General features: G+C 38.7%; 1 long non-coding RNA gene across 1 annotated transcript; it reads left to right on the top strand.

Moving 5' to 3' along the window:
• The first annotated feature begins 200 nt into the window (after window positions 1–200).
• On the top strand, window positions 201–3,503 carry LOC120107554. Its single transcript, XR_005509286.1, has 2 exons — window positions 201–384; window positions 2,738–3,503. It is a non-coding gene; the product is annotated as an uncharacterized LOC120107554 (long non-coding RNA).
• Window positions 3,504–16,707: the final 13,204 nt, after the last annotated feature.

Raw genomic sequence — 16,707 nt, 5'->3', positions numbered from 1 at the left:
TTAATTTTCTTCACAAACTCTTCCTTTTAAATATTTTTATTTTTAAGAAAACAACTATACCCCAATCCCTGTGGATCAATACCCGTAATCACTATCCTACCAGATACGTGCTATTGCGTGGTCTTTAAAATTGACTATCAATTTTTGGCGCCGTTGCCGGGGATTGGTAGCATAGTTGTTTTTCTTTTTATTAAAAAAAATTTTCAAAATTTTTTTTTCGAAAAATAAAAAAAATAAAATAAAAATAGTTTCTATTTTTACTTTCTTTATCTCCTTCTCCTCTCTTACTAATTTTTGATTTTTCTTGGTATCATTTGATCAGGAACCAAAGAGAAAGTTTGGGACAATTAGAAAGGGAACGATTGAAAAAGGAATACTGTAGAGGTTTGTTTTTTTTAAAAAAAAATTGCTGGAAATTCTGGTAACATCTGAACCGTTCTTATTTAAATTAATTTCCTTTTTGTGGTGATTGTTTGATTTTAAAATTCAGCAAAAGTGTGAATGCATGCTTGCTACACATACACCAATTAATCCGCACATAGTAAGGGCAATCACCCCAACAAGATAAGAACTGGATTTCATCACCAGATTCTTGTCCAAATTAGGTGAATCAATTCCCACATAGCTATCACCTTAATTAAAATTAATTAGACGTTGGCCCCTAGGGACATTCGAGCTCAATAGGACGAAGATCATCGAAAGTTGCACCAATTTCGCTCTGTGGCTCAGTTGATGTCTAGGCAAGCTTTGTCCCAAGGGAGACAGTTCATCTGTTCGAGGCAAGCGGTTTTTAAGTGGGACCTTTGCAACGCATCGTGACCCCCCCACTTACCTGGGAGCTTACCTGGTCAACTAAGTTCATTAGACCGGATTGGAGGCTTAGGTGCCCTCTTCAAATCAGTTAGGAGCTGTCTAGTGATTTTAGGACAAATACAAGGATTTGACGTGTTTTTCTTTTAGTGCATGCTTGACTTGACTGATCAGAAGAGTATAACTCCGTTCCCGACAATCAGTCTTCCACAAATTTTCTTCCTTGGAGAACCCCGCATGAACCCGGTATGATTTGATAAGGATGCACTGCGTCTGGCTGAAGACGTTAAACTTAGCGCTTGTTGGGAGGCAACCCAATTTTCATAGATTATTTTTGCACATTTTCTTGTCGTATTTTTTTTTCAGAAGTCCTCATATTACTAATGCAACTAAGGTACAATGTTTCTATCCTCCATATGCATCATATTTTTATCCAAAATAAAAATAATAATTAAAAAAATAAAAAAATAATAATATAATATTTTTTAAAAAAATAAAAAAAAATAATAATACTTAAAAAAAATATTGAGGACAATGTCTGATCTAGGTTGGGGGGTATAGGATTCGAATTTTTGAAATTTTTGAAGAAATTTTTCGCATTTTTGAATAAGCTTTTTCAAAAAAAAAAAAAAATAATTTCTAGGCCTTAGTGCTGACATGATAAACACACAAAGTATATAAAATCTAAAAAGCCCAATGACTAGTCAGCAGTAAGTCAATTTGAGTTCTTTTTAAAAGTTCTTTTAGCGAGTTGTAAGATAATTTTTACTTTGAAATTTCACAACACACATGGCCTACACTTCTAAGGGTTAGGTTCAACATTATGTTGTTAAGTCTGGTAGCAACCTTGAGTCCTGATGAATCATACTCATCTAATTCACTTTTATCTCAAAAAAAAAAAAGTGAATTTAGTCAGGTACATCGAAAAGGGCTACCTATTGTCAAAGGTCAGCGGGCTTGTATGAGGAACCCGAGCATAGGTCCGTAGGGGAGTCTTGATGCCCAACACCTTATGCCATCTGGTGTGGGAGTGTTGACTGAATGCTCGTTACACGGAGGAATCATTACAAGAGTAAAAGTGCATAATTTATTTATAAATACAAAAAAAAATAATAAATAATAATAAAAAAGAAGAAAAAGAAAAAAAGAAAAAAAGAGAAAATAATATTGACCTTGAAAAAGACGATAGTGTGAAAGCCGTCATTGTAAAAATTCGAGTAAACTGGAATATTACAGATAAAGCCCATAAGGTATTAAAGTAAACATCCACAATTCTCGAAATCCTGCAAGATAAGATGATTTTGAATCAGTGAATAGGTCTTATCTGACCAATTCTAGAAAACTACTAGCTTTAGCAGTATTTTGGAGAATCTAAAGCCTTAGCTTGTGAATAGTCCAGATATCACCGAGCACCTAAGTATAAATTAGCCTTACAACTTCCTAACAGAAACTTAATGACCTCAACTTGAATTGCATCTTGACCTAGAATTTGGGCTGACTTAGTACTTAAAACTTTGTGTGCTTTTGAAATTCTTGGCACTTGGGCTCTGAAATTAGATTTTATAAAGCAATAAAATAAATTCTTTCGACAGCAGTTTGTGGGTATCTGAGCCGGAAACCCTCACAAGACAAAACTCGTCCACTAGGGCCACCTAGGGGTTTAAAGCCTTATTACATACGGTAAATGCAATCGCGATTCCTGCGAAAGTGAGTTGGCTTTTATTTTGCTTGAGGACTAGCAAAATGTAGGTTGGGGGGTGTGATAAGTGCTAAATAATGCATAAATTAACCTTTTATTTATAGCACTTATCATTATTTTAATTCACATATTTTGTAAATTTAACTAAAAAAATGTGTTACCCTCATCATTGCATAAATTAATTCGAGTTTGATTTAGTTATTTATTAATTGAGCCTAATGTATGCAGGTCGAATCTAATATATGCAAGTCGAGTCAAACTTTTTCGGATGATCCCTGAACCCGAATGACATGCACCTCGGTCCAGCCCCACTTCCCTGTTTCTTTCGCATCCAATCGAGTTCAAACTTTCATTACGTTGTACTATCTGATCATTATCACATCTACGATTAGCTATTCAAAGTCTTCCTAAAATTCCATGTACAAGCCATCCACATCAAATCTTACACATCATCTCCCTATTCTTCCACCACGTCTTAATGTCTTCTAAGCATTCCCAATCTCCCCTGTTCCATGTCCAAAGAACAGAGTCATCCCAAGACTTCTCAGCCGACCTCATGTCTCACGATATCATCTCCAACTAAAATCTTTTTTTTTCTCCACGTCACCTTCTCCCAGGTTTCTTCCACATCGTTCCATCCTTATCCTATCCCCAACCAACTCCAAGCTTCATCCTGTTGTGATCTTCTCTTCTCCCGTTCGGATCAAGCAACCAATATTCCCCTGTTTCCCATTTGTAATAACACTCATCCCGACTATCTGTTCTCTGTTGATCCTCCCAACTTCTCTTCCCTGATTTCTTCACCCGTTCAAATCAAGCCGAGTCCCAAGCATCGATCAACTTCTTCCACATCCAAAGAACAACCATCCGAGATCTTCTCAAAAGCCTACAGCCACATCCCAAAGCCTCATCTCTTCTCAGCTGTGGGCTTCATCCAAACAACCCCAGCCACGGAAACAGAACCAGGATCTCATCCGCATCCTTCCGAATATCCCACGAACGGAATTCCAGCTCCCAGCACCTCATGCATCCTCTCCACGATTCATTCTTATCCCCTCTCAACCGTGAATATCATTCAAGCACCCAGTTCCAGCATCCACGGATGAGCTCAAATCCCCTGTTACGTGTAGCATCCCGTCTTCATCGCCAACCAAACTCAGGATCCATTCAATCATGCATCCCCGCTATCCCCTGTTCCTAGCTCATTTTATCTTCATCCGAATCATCCCAGCATCCTCAAAACAGAATCCGTTTTCAGCCGTGAGCTTCATCCAAACTCCCGGATTAATCCCAAACATCTGCAGCCAATCCCATTCAAATCCATCATTCCATCCTTATCTCCTCTTCGGAACAAATCCCTTGCATCCTTTTCCCCTGTTCCGAAACAAAGGAAATAACTATCCGTGATTCAAGACCCCTTCTTTCGGATCATCTCCCAGCCTATCAACGGATGGTTCCACGCATCATATTCTCTGCTCCACGTCCGCAGCATTCCAGCCGTTAGGATTGATTCCATCGTCCATGTCTGTCACAATCTTCCCCTGTTTTGGAACCAATCTCCGCCGAATCCAAACTCCCCTTGATTCATCCCAGCAAAATCCCTTCAACGGATCAGAACTGCAACAGTCCGCGGATCAAGCTCCCCAACCATCTGCCTCTTCGCTCGAATCAAATCTTCTACGCGTCGCCCGCTGCCGTGAAACAGAAGCCGTTCCTCCATCCTCATCCTTTCACTCGGGAAGTTTATCCTCCGGATGCTAACAGAAGATGGAGAAGGCTATAAAAGGTAGTCGATGATGAAGGCTAGAGGCATTCTCTTCCATTCCTTCTCTTCCCCCACTGGTGGGGAGGCTTCTCCCAAATCTCCTCACAGGCCAAGTTCCCACCGGGAGAAGAAGAGCTCGGGTTCACAGGTGAAGTTCCCACGGAAGAAGAGGAAATAGGTTGAGAGGGAAGAGTTTGGGTCTTTTTGGGAATGTCTTCTCAAAAGAAAGAAAAAAATGAAGTGTTGAGGCAGAGGAAGCCGATCGTGATAGAAATGGGAGCCTGCTGCTGTGCTGCTGCTGCCGTTCAACTCTCCATGGAAGGCTGATCTTCTCTCTAGGGCTGGATGTAGTCCTAGCAAAGGGCCAAGGGTTTTATATTTTTGATTTCTATTCTTGGAGTTGTATAAACCTTATTTTGCTTCTAATGAATATTTTATTTCATCTCATATTTAATTTCTGTGATTTTAAATATGACGTTTATACAACTGTTTTTTTCATGATCACGAAGTAAATATAAGATAGTCCATGCTTAAGGAAGATGTGGTGTGCTACCACCTTAGATTAGGGTAGACATTGCATGCCAACTGAAGATGGATTATGCCTAAATTACTTTTGTAAAATTTTATTCGAATGCTTTTTAGGCTTGTAGCCAATTTGCATGTTAATCCAAGAATAAATTAAAAATATAATTAATCCTTGTTCCGATGTTAGTGGTGAATTCCATGCCCTAGGTTCTCCTAAACTGATATCATTTTAATTGCATTTTCTTTATTAAATTTCTTAGTTTAATTTTCTTCACAAACTCTTCCTTTTAAATATTTTTATTTTTAAGAAAACAACTATACCCCAATCCCTGTGGATCGATACCCGTAATCACTATCCTACCAGATACGTGCTATTGCGTGGTCTTTAAAATTGACTATCATGTGTGACCCATTGGGTTCCATACTTAGCCAGCAATAGGTGTGAGTGCAAGTTGACCTAACTTGATTAGAACTCTTCTAATCGTTTTAAGTCCAAACTGCGCGAACCTGAACTTAACAATTAGAATTCTTTCTAATTGGTGATCGAATTAAACTCTTTAATTCGATCAAACCTATAAGACAAGATTGATGTCTAGCAACATGTCATGTCTACCCAGAAAATATGGAATTTGGTAGAAATTCCAAAAATATCCTTCAGTGGCAAGTTACCATGCAATTCAATCCTTTAATCAAACTGCATCCCGAATATGTATATGAGTATGAATATATATCAAACTCAATTTCATATTCATATACTTCTCAATCTTCTAATGATAATTCGAATAATGAAATATTAGAAACTCTTTCTAATTTTCATTGTGCTTTGATCAAAGGCTTCCTGAATTATCATATGATTAGAATAAATAGGATGTGATCTTCTCTTATTAGAAGTGATTAATTCCTTGTTGACCTACTCATAACCTTCGTACACAATCCACCATATCCAGAAGACCTCGTACACAACTTATTGTTATGAATGAGTGTAAACGAAAAATATGGGTTCATGTGCACAAGATACCATGGTGATCTCAGATCAAAGGATTAGTTGTATAACTCCCACTAAGAGAATCATCTTTTGACATGTAAGTAAGACTTCATAAGATTTCTCTTGTAGGTCAATTCAGTGAACTCAGTCTTCTAATGAGCACCCACATCTTTGTATTAGTGTCTCCACACAAGTGATTGTGAGATCAATCACCCTCTGCACCGAGCATACATAAGACGTGCTGGTTTTTCTGGTAGCATTGATCTCCGACCGAATGTACCAACGACTGGAAATATTTAAGATTAGGGTTTTAGGATTTTAGGTCTCACTAGTATGATCTCATCATAGCACTAAAACTATTTTCCTAATCTAAGGGGTTCATCACAAATATAATAAATAGCGTATGATAAAATATAATGCCTTTATTCATAATTTAAATGTCATGTACATGATTTGGACAAATCAAAAGAAAAAACCTTTCACAATACATATTGCAATTGGCTTGCAGGGCATCTATTCTTTCAATCTCCCACTTGCACTAAAACCAATCGCTTTTATATTTTATCCCCATACAATCGAGATGACGATCGAACTACTGTTGTGGTAGAGTTTTAGTGAACGGGTCTGCTAGGTTGTTCTTTGTGTCTACTCGTTCAATGACTATGTCTTATCTCTCGACGATCTCTCGAACAAGATGGAAGCGTCTTAGAATGTGCTTGGATTTGTGATGAGACCTTGGTTCCTTCGCTTGAGCAACAGCTCCAGTGTTATCACAATAAACTGTGACTGGTCCAGCAATCTTAGGAACTACTCCCAACTCAGTGATGAACTTCTTCATCCAGACAGCTTTCTTAGCGGCTTCACTTACAGCAATGTATTCTGCCTCAGTAGTTGAGTCAGCTACAGTTTGCTGCTTGGAACTCTTCTAGCTCACTGCACCACCATTTAGGGTAAAGACATACCCTGAAGTGGACTTGCTATCATCTGGATCTGACTGAAAAGTAGAATCAGAAAATGCTTCTAGTTTCAACTCAGATCCTCCATAAACTAGAAAAATATCTTTAGTCCTTCTCAAGTACTTAAGAATATTTTTCACAGCTATCCAATGATCCTCTTCTGGATCAGTCTGGAATCTGCTTGTTATGCCTAAGGCATAAGCAACATCAGGCCTGGTACATAGCATAGCATACATAATTGATCCTACTGTCGAAGCATAGGGAATAGAATTCATTCTATTCATCTCTTCAGATGTCTTAGGAGACATCTTCTTAGAAAGACGTATGCCATGACTCATAGGCAAGTAACCTCTTTTACTTCCTTCCATGCTGAATCTTTTCAGCACATGATCTATGTACCTAGACTGGGACAAGCCTAGCATCCTTTTAGATCTATCCCTATAGATCTTATACCAATTATATAAGATGCTTCTCCCAAGTCTTTCATGGAAAAGCTTTTTGATAGCCAAGTCTTGACCGATTGTAACATTGGAATATCATTTTCAATGATTAGTATGTCATCTACATACAATATTAAGAAGACAATGACACCCCCACTAGTCTTCTTGTATACACATGGTTCATCCACATTTTTGATAAAACCAAACTCTTTGACTGTTGTATCAAAATGGATGTTCCAACTCCTCGATGCTTGCTTTAATCCATAAATGGATCTCTTAAGCTTGCATACTTGATTTGCTCTCTTACTTGAGACAAATTCTTCTGGCTGTGTCATGTAAACCTCTTCCTCAAGATGACCATTAAGGAAGGCTGTTTTGACATCCATCTGCCAGATTTCATAATCATAGTATGCAGCTATTGCAAGCAAAATTCGAATAGATTTCAGCATAGCTACTGGTGAAAAAGTCTCATCATAGTCAATTTCTTGCTTTTGCCTGAAATCTTTTGCCACCAATCTAGCCTTGTAGGTTTCTAATCGGCCATCTGTTCCAATCTTTTTCTTATAGACCCATTTGCAACCTATAGAGTTTACACCCTCTGGTGCATCAACCAAAGTCCATACTTGGTTGGTATACATAGAATCTATTTCGGATTTCATGGCTTCTAGCCATTTGTCAGAGTTACTACTCATGACAACTTCCGAATAGGTCAGAGGATCATCATTTTCAATGATGTGGGCTTCATCATTCTCAATGATAAACCCATACCTCTTAGGTGCATTTCGCACTCTATCTGACCTTCGGACAGGAGATGTGTGTTGTGATTGTACCTCATCAATGGGTACATCTGGTTGAGGAATTTCTTGTGTCTCTGTTTGTAGGTCTTGAACTTCTTCAAGTTCTATTCTTCTATCCTTGCATTTTTCAAAGAAAAACTCTTTCTCCATGAAAGTTGCATGCCTACCTACAAAGACCTTTTGTTCGGTAGGATGATAGAAGATATATCCTATACTATCTTTAGGATAACCTATAAAAATACATTTATCTGATCTAGCACTTAGCTTGTGTCCAAAATTTCTTTTGACATAAGCTTGACAGCCCCATATCTTAAGATACTTAATATTTGGTTTCTTACCTCTCCATATCTCATATGGAGTGCTAGGTACAGACTTAGAAGGTATCCTGTTTAATATTAGTGCAGCAGTTTCTAGGGCAAAACCCCAGAATGAAATAGGAAGATCTGTAAAGCACATCATGGACCGTACCATATCTAATAAAGTATGATTCCTCCGTTTGGCTACACCATTTAATTGTGGCGTATACGAAAGTGTCCATTCAGAAAGAATACCCTTTTCCTTAAGATGATTTAAACACTCACTAGAAAGGTATTCACCTCCTCGATCAGATCGAAGGATTTTAATACACTTTCCAGTTTCTTTTTCAACCATACTTTGATACTCTTTAAATTTATCAAAAGCTTTGGATTTATGTTTCATAAGATACACATATCCGAACCTTGATAAATCATCAGTGAATGTGATGAAGTAAGAGTATCCACCTCTAGCTGGAGTTGTCATAGGACCACATACATCTCTATGTATAAGTCCTAATAACTCATTTGCCCTTTCTCCATGTCCAGTGAATGGAGACTTGGTCATTTTTTCCATAAGACAAGATTCACAAGTTTCTAATGATTCAAAATTATAAGGATTAAAGAACTCTTCTTTGTATAACTTGTGTATTCTTGACTCACTAATATGACCTAGTCGGCAATGCCAAAGGAGGGTATTATTCACCTCTTCTCTCTTTCTTTTATTATTTTTACCAATATGAAATACATTGTCATTAAGAGATAGAACCAGAAGACCATTTTCCATAATACCATTGCAATAGACTTTATTAGAAAAAGAAATTGAGCCATTGCTCTTTACATTAATTTCAAATCCTTTCTTTAACAACAAAGAAATAGAAATTACATTTCTAATAATCTTAGGCATATAATAACAATCTTCTAATTTTAGGAACTCTCCCGAAGGCAATTCCAAGTAGTAGGTTCCAACAGCTTCAGCCTGGATAGATTCTCCTCCAGCGCCATACAGCTCGAAATCATCTTTCTTCAAACTTCTTATTTTCTGCAGTCCATGCAAAGATTTGCAAATGTGAGAACCACAACCGGTATTCAATATCCATGAATTTGAATTTGAAAAACTTAATGACAAATTGGCATGTAACATAAATATACCTTTTGATGCAACTTTTGCATCCTGCTTTACACTTGCAAGAAAACTCTTGCAATTCCTCTTCCAGTGGCCTTCCTTGCCGCAGTAGAAACAGATACTGGGTTTGGAGTTTTTCTTTCCTTTCTTCTTCTTGATCTTGCTACTATTGGGGTTCAACCTTTTCTTAAAACCCTTATTGCCTGATTTCTTCCTTGAGCTTCTATCAACAAGAAGAATCGGACCCTTTTCCTTTTTGATATGGATTTCAGCTGTTTTTAACATATTTAACAGTTCAGGCAGTAAGACATTCAGTTTGTTCATGTGAAAATTCACAACAAACTGAAAGAATGATTCAGGTAGTGATTGCAGGATCAAATCCTGACTAAGCTCACTGTCCATAGCAAAACCTAATTGACTTGATCTAGTGATCAAGTCTATAACCATAAGACAATGGTTTTGCACGGACGTTCCTTCATTCATTCTAGCACGGAACAGTTGCTTAGATATCTCATATTTAGCAGTTCTACTCTGCTCTCCATACAACTCCTTTAAATTGAGAAGTATGGATTGAGTGACCATGTTCTCATATTGTCTCTGTAGCTCATTGCTCATGGAGGCAAGAATGATACATTTGACAGTTAAACTATCATTCTTCCACATCTTATGTGTGGCTACCTCCTCTTCTGTAGCATCATCCCCTAGATCTCCAAGATCAGAAACTTCAAGAATATAGGAAATTTTCTCCTGAGTGAGTACAATCTTAAGATTCCTCAACCAGTCTACATAATTTGGACCGGTCAACTTGTTGGCATCCAAGATGCCTCTTAGTGATAGTGAAGATGCCATTTAATTCAGAATTAATTCTACATAAGCAAAGAACAAAACAATCATAAGCAAACCAATCATGATGACATATATACAATTAGACAAGAACTTTAACTAATTGTTACTCCCACTATTTTATCGAATATCATAGCCCTCTTCTATGATAAACGAAAAAAACTAATTTTTCTTAGTAGGGTTGAGATCCTAATTCATCACAAAAGCCTTGTGGTTGCACAACAAACCTTTATGAGTTCAAAGGTAGGAAACTCTTTTCAATTGTATCTCATGCAATTCTCAACTTTATCCTATCCTCTTAAAACACTATAGCCTTGTGGTTGCACAACAAACTATAATGTTTTAGTTAAGTCAAACCCTTCATTTCCATATAGTCATATTCAAATAATATTGCCCAAGTGGTTGCACAACAAAGCAACATATTAAAATATGCCATAAGCATCTCTATGCACCAAGACAGTATAACATCAGTCCCCATTGCAAGTCTTGTGGTTGCACAACAAACTAGCATGGATCTTGACATAATAATGTCGAGGCATGAAGGAAGGATATCAGTAGTGTTTTATCAACATTAAGTTTATCCATAATAGGCAATCAAATAATTGGCCAGGTAAGCAGGTGGGAGGCTCCCCTTACTCAGAGAGTAAGGTCCTAATTAGAGAACCACCTTTAGTGCTTTCTTAGACACCAATTAGATCAATTGTTCTAGAATGGGTTAGCCTAAAGTTTTTCAACACTATGACTTAATATAATTTTTATTGAGGGCTTACTAGTTTCTAGCACATTCTTTAATTGTAACATATATTTAACATGTCTAAAATAAACTATCATGCATCATAGCTATCTCATAGTATGTACAAATCATAAGCAATTTATTTAATCAATTAACATGATTTAACATATCTTCATATGGAAAATTTCATATCATGACATTTTACTACATATCATATCATATATGAATCATACATTTCAGCATTTTACTAAGCATATGACATTACTATCTCATAGTAAATTAATAATCATACATCATGCATAATTATTTGATTGAACCAATTAAGGATGGCTCTGATACCACTGTAGGGTTCTAACATGTCATGATGGGCAGCGGAAGCTAGGAATTTTAAAAATTTTCTTAATAAAATCCCTATGCATGAAACCCTTTTAAGCCTAGATCACCTTAATGATTAAAATCAAATGATATAATATAAATGCAGAATTAGTAGAATACCTCAAACGCTAATCCAAAGTGTACAATCTCCACGAGGCGTCCAAGTGTCCGCCCTCCAATGGTGATCCACATGAAAACTTGATCAAGACTTTAGCTCCAAAGACTTTTGATCCTTAATGCAGAATTCTTCTAAAGAACTCAATTGGCTTGCTTTCTTTACTCTCTAATTTTCTTTCACTTTCTAAATTTATTTCTAATATTTTTATCCTAAAGAAGACCTCCTTATCTTGGCTTAGGACATCTTAGAAGCAATGCTAGAAAGAGACACTCTTGTAAGAAAGAAGAGATGAGGGAGAGAGAGAGTTGGATTTGATTTCCGATGATTAGAAAACACCAGGAGCATTTCTATTTATAGATGGCGTACGGATGCATTGTAACCATCCATTCATGCATGAAGAGGGGAGTGAGATCAAGGGAGGTGTCATTTGATGAGAGGGCATATCAAAAAATTGTTAGGATAAGATGAAGTGCTTATGATATGGCGCTTCATCCCTATCCATTCCCTAAGCACCTCTTCATGAAATGCGCCGTACTCATGCCTCTCTTCATTTCTTCTCACGCATGAAAAATAGGGAGCATTCTCAACCATTGATCAAGGCTAGATGATGATCCAAAGGCCCTTATTGGTGGCGCCATAAGAAAAAGGAGAGAGAGAGTGATGCGGTTGAAGGGAAAAGTAGTTAGGATAAGGTGATGTTTCATCTTTATCCAATCCAAGTGGCGCCTCTTCATGAGGCGCCATTCTACATTCACCGTATCCCCTTCTCTCTCATGCCATCTGATGTTGACCAAGTCAACATCACAAGTCCATCACGCCTCAGCCATGAATCCCTCCTTTTAAAGCATCATCACATGATCCAAGGGCTAAGGATCTATCTAGGCGCCATCATGAAGGGAATTATGAGATCATCCAATGGCTCTAAGATGATCCAATGGTTCTCCTTCATGGCGCCATCCAATCATCCTATTATGTCTTCATCCAATGGCTGATGAAGATCCAATGGTCATGATTAAAATCCACATCTAACCCAATCCAATTGGGTTCAAACCGAATCACCATTATTTCTTCATCCAACGGTAGATCAAAATCTAACGGTCTAAATTGAATGATTTATCAAATCTAATTCAATTAGATTCAAATCAATCCAATTAGGTGCCAACTCTTGGCTAACCCATATTAGAATATGATCTAATCAAATTAGATCAATTAAGAATCAGATTCGAATCCAATTCGAATCAGGAGCTAAGGTTTGCAACACCTGCAAGGATATTTATCTTGCAAATATGATCTAATCCAATTAGACCCTTGATAAGTTTTTCTGTGTGTGACCCATTGGGTTCCATACTTAGCCAGCAATAGGTGTGAGTGCGAGTTGACCCAAGTTGATTAGAACTCTTCTAATCGTTTTAAGTCCAAACTGCTGTTGGAAACCCGCCCACGCCGCTGATATTTCAAAAATTTTTCAGATGGCAGCGGAATTGGCATGCACGGGTTCGACGTTCATCGCATGAACGTTGTTTCGAGACCTTTCGTAGTTAGGTAAGAATTAAAACTTTTAAAACTATTAGGAAGATCAGATCTTCACCTTGCGCGGGTAGATGATCACCGCAAATCTGAATTCGTGGTTTTTGGAAGAGGGTTCGCTTGAATCCGTTCAAACGTCCGGCCTCTACGGGTATCCACACGAAGCAGGATCCGATCCAAGCTTTCTATCTCACCGGGGTGCTAGCTCCCTTGCAGAGATAACTTTTGATGGCTGATCTCCTCTCTTTCTTTCAACTCATGAATGTACTTGAGAGGAGAAAGAAGAAGGAAGAAGAAGAGGAAGAAGCAAGGCCCCTGCAGCCTACTTTCTTTTCCCTGCGTTGGAAGGAGGAAAGGAGGAAGAGGAGGGCGCCATGGCTTCTTTTTCCCTTCTTCTTGCTGGCGGCTGAACCAAGGGAGGGAGAGGGTGGCCACGTGATGGAAGAGGAGAGGGAGAGCTCATCTTTTTTATTAGGTCAGCCCCCAAGAGTCCTCCTTTTATAACATCTAGGGCTCCTACAAGTTAGGAGCCCTTGATGTATTACCAAGAGGGGCGCCGGCCCCTCTTGTTGCCGCACCAAGATCCAAGGAGGAGGGGCGTGAGCCCCTCCCTCTCATGTTGCCCTAATCCTCATCTAATGAGGATTGGGAGGCCCTAATGTGGTTTAGCCTTAATCCAATTAGGCTTAGCCCAAGGGTGAACCAATTTGGATCCAATCTAGGCTAGTCCTAATCCAATTAGGACTTGAATGAACCATGACTCAATTGAACTCTTCAATCCTAATCCAATTAGGAGTCATGTTGATTCATTAGATTAATAATTAATTTAGACTTAAGGAATCCTAATCCAATTAGGATGTATTTAATTTTAGTCCTAATCCAATTAGGACTCTATTTGAATCCGAAGTCCTAATCCAATTAGGATTTCTAGGAATCCTACTTCAAGTAGGAATCCAATTTTAATTCAAAATTCCTAATCTCATTAGGATTGTAGGAATCCTATTCCAAGTAGGAATCCCAGTCCTACTCCAACTAGGATTTCCAGTCCTAATTCAATTAGGACTCTAGGTATCCTACTCGAAGTAGGACTCTTGTTTCAAGTCCAATTAATTAATTCCCTTTGTTCCTTCTTCAACTTCTTATCAATCAAATTGATTACTTGTGATTCCTAATCACGATTTCAACCATCGGATCGGTCAATACTTCTAGTGTGTGTGACCCCATAGGTTCTATTCTGACTGGTAGTGAGATATATTGTAATCTCTATCTCAATATCATTGAAAACTCCTTTCAATGGGTTGGAACGATTCCAACTCAACTCATTAGGGTTTATCGATCATCAAGATAATCCCTATGAGTCCCACCATCCACCAGTGACACCTAGCAGCATGTAGTGGCTACCCAGCAGAATGGAATGATGAACCTCTAGGTGCAGTTAACGTGTGATACAGTCCTACTATCGTGGATCCCTACAGGACGGAGGTCATGGACAACTTGTCAAACCCCATCGTCTGTCATATGTCAAGATTTATTCGACTTGAGTTCGATAGTGGAAAACTCTTTTTCCACTTTATATTACTGCCCTGGCCAAGGTCTTAGAACTCAGTCTAACAAATCACATAGGATCACTCCTCTTCTATCAAGGTCGATAGATTCCTTATAGGTGCCTACCCTACTCCTACAGTGAACCTACTGCAGCCAATCTACACTGCATGGACCCATATGGCTAGAGACCATGTATGTGTGCAGTCAAACTACAATAACCTCACTGTGAGTAGCCGAAGCACCGTAGGTCAAAGGACCAGTCACACTACTGCAACATCAAGCAAGTCACTGACGAGTGGATAGACATCCAAGTGACTTCTTGTCTTGGTCACGCTCAGTACCCTTGTTCTCCAACAAGCACCTGCACTATCACTTCAGTGTCCCTACACTGTGGACTCAAGTCTCGTCCATCCAGAAGGAAAGTGATCTGTGCACTGATCGGATCGATCACCGTCCTCGTGATGATCCATTGATCAGGAGCATTTAGAAATTAATCACCAATGATACATGGCTCAAATTCTCAACTCTTGAGAATATGTATCATCATCTTATTAATTCCTTGGACGATTCATAGACACATAATAATATGAATGAAAAGATGCCTTTTATTTATTCATTAATAAATAGTCAAGTACAAAATTATGTTCCTAGAATCAAAAATGTGTCAGCCAAATTGGCTTCTAGGGCATACATCTAACAATCTCCCACTTGCACTAAAGCCAATTGGTCATATATCTTAGGCCCATCTTCTCAAGGTGGGCTTCAGTCTTTTGCTGACTCAGCTGCTTAGTGAACGGGTCTGCCACGTTATCCGCGGAGTCTACTCTCTGCACCTCTACATATTTTTTCTCCACATAGTCGCGTATGAGGTGAAAGCGCCACTCTATATGCTTAGACTTCTGATGAGACCTTGGCTCCTTAGCAAGGGCTATGGCGCCATTATTATCGCAGTAGAGTGTTATGGCATCTGATGTCATCACGTCCAACTCTGCAATGAATTTCTTGAACCAGAAGCCTTCCTTAGCAGCTTCAGAGGCGGCGATGTATTCAGCTTCCATAGTAGAATCAGCAATGATCGGTTGTTTAGAACTCTTCCAATTTACCGTTCCACCATTGCACAAGAACACATATCCAGATGTTGATTTTCTGTCATCGACATCAGTCATGAAGTCTGAATCTGTGTACCCTTCTACCTTTAACTCTGATGATCCTCCAAAAACCAAGAATAAATCTTTAGTTCTTCTCAAGTACTTAAGAATATTCTTCACAGCTGTCCAGTGTTCTTCCCCTGGATTCGACTGATATCTGCTTGTGACACTCACAGCAAGAGCTATATCAGGTCGTGTACACAGCATGGCATACATGAGGCTTCCTATTGCCGATGCATAGGGAATCTTGCTCATGCGTTGAATCTCTTCAGATGTGTTGGGGCACATCTTCTTGGAGAGATGAATTTCATGCCTAAGAGGTAAGAGACCCCTCTTGGAGTTTTCCATGCTGAACCTTTTCAGCACCTCCTCTATGTACATCTTCTGTGAAAGGCCAAGCATCCTTTTAGATCTATCTCTATAGACCTTTATTCCCAAAATATAGGATGCTTCCCCAAGGTCTTTCATGGAGAATTCTTTTGACAACCAGACCTTGACCGAGGTTAGCATGGGAATATCATTCCCTATCAGGAGAATGTCATCTACGTACAGTACGAGAAAAACGACAGCACTCCCACTAACCTTTTTGTAAACACACGGTTCCTCTTCATTTTTGATGAAATCAAACGTTTTGATTGCGTCATCGAAACGAGTGTTCCAACTCCGAGATGCTTGCTTTAGTCCATAGATGGACCTTTGCAGCTTGCAGACCTTGTGATCTCCATCACTGGAAGTGAAACCCAATGGCTGTTCCATATAGATATCTTCATCAAGATATCTATTCAGGAAAGCAGTTTTCACATCCATCTGCCAGATTTCATAATCATGAAATGCTGCAATGGCAAGCAATGTTCGGATGGATTTTAGCATGGCTACAGGTGAAAAGGTCTCCTGATAGTCAATGCCTTCGCGCTGACTATACCCTTTCGCCACAAGCCTTGCCTTATGGGTCTCTACCTCTCCATCCGAACCTATCTTCCTTTTGTAGATCCATTTGCATCCAATAGGTACAATACCTTCTG

The sequence above is a fragment of the Phoenix dactylifera genome, unplaced genomic scaffold (assembly GCF_009389715.1).
Source record: "Phoenix dactylifera cultivar Barhee BC4 unplaced genomic scaffold, palm_55x_up_171113_PBpolish2nd_filt_p 000899F, whole genome shotgun sequence".
Taxonomy (NCBI): domain Eukaryota; kingdom Viridiplantae; phylum Streptophyta; class Magnoliopsida; order Arecales; family Arecaceae; genus Phoenix; species Phoenix dactylifera.
This window is presented reverse-complemented; position numbering and strand designations above follow the sequence as displayed.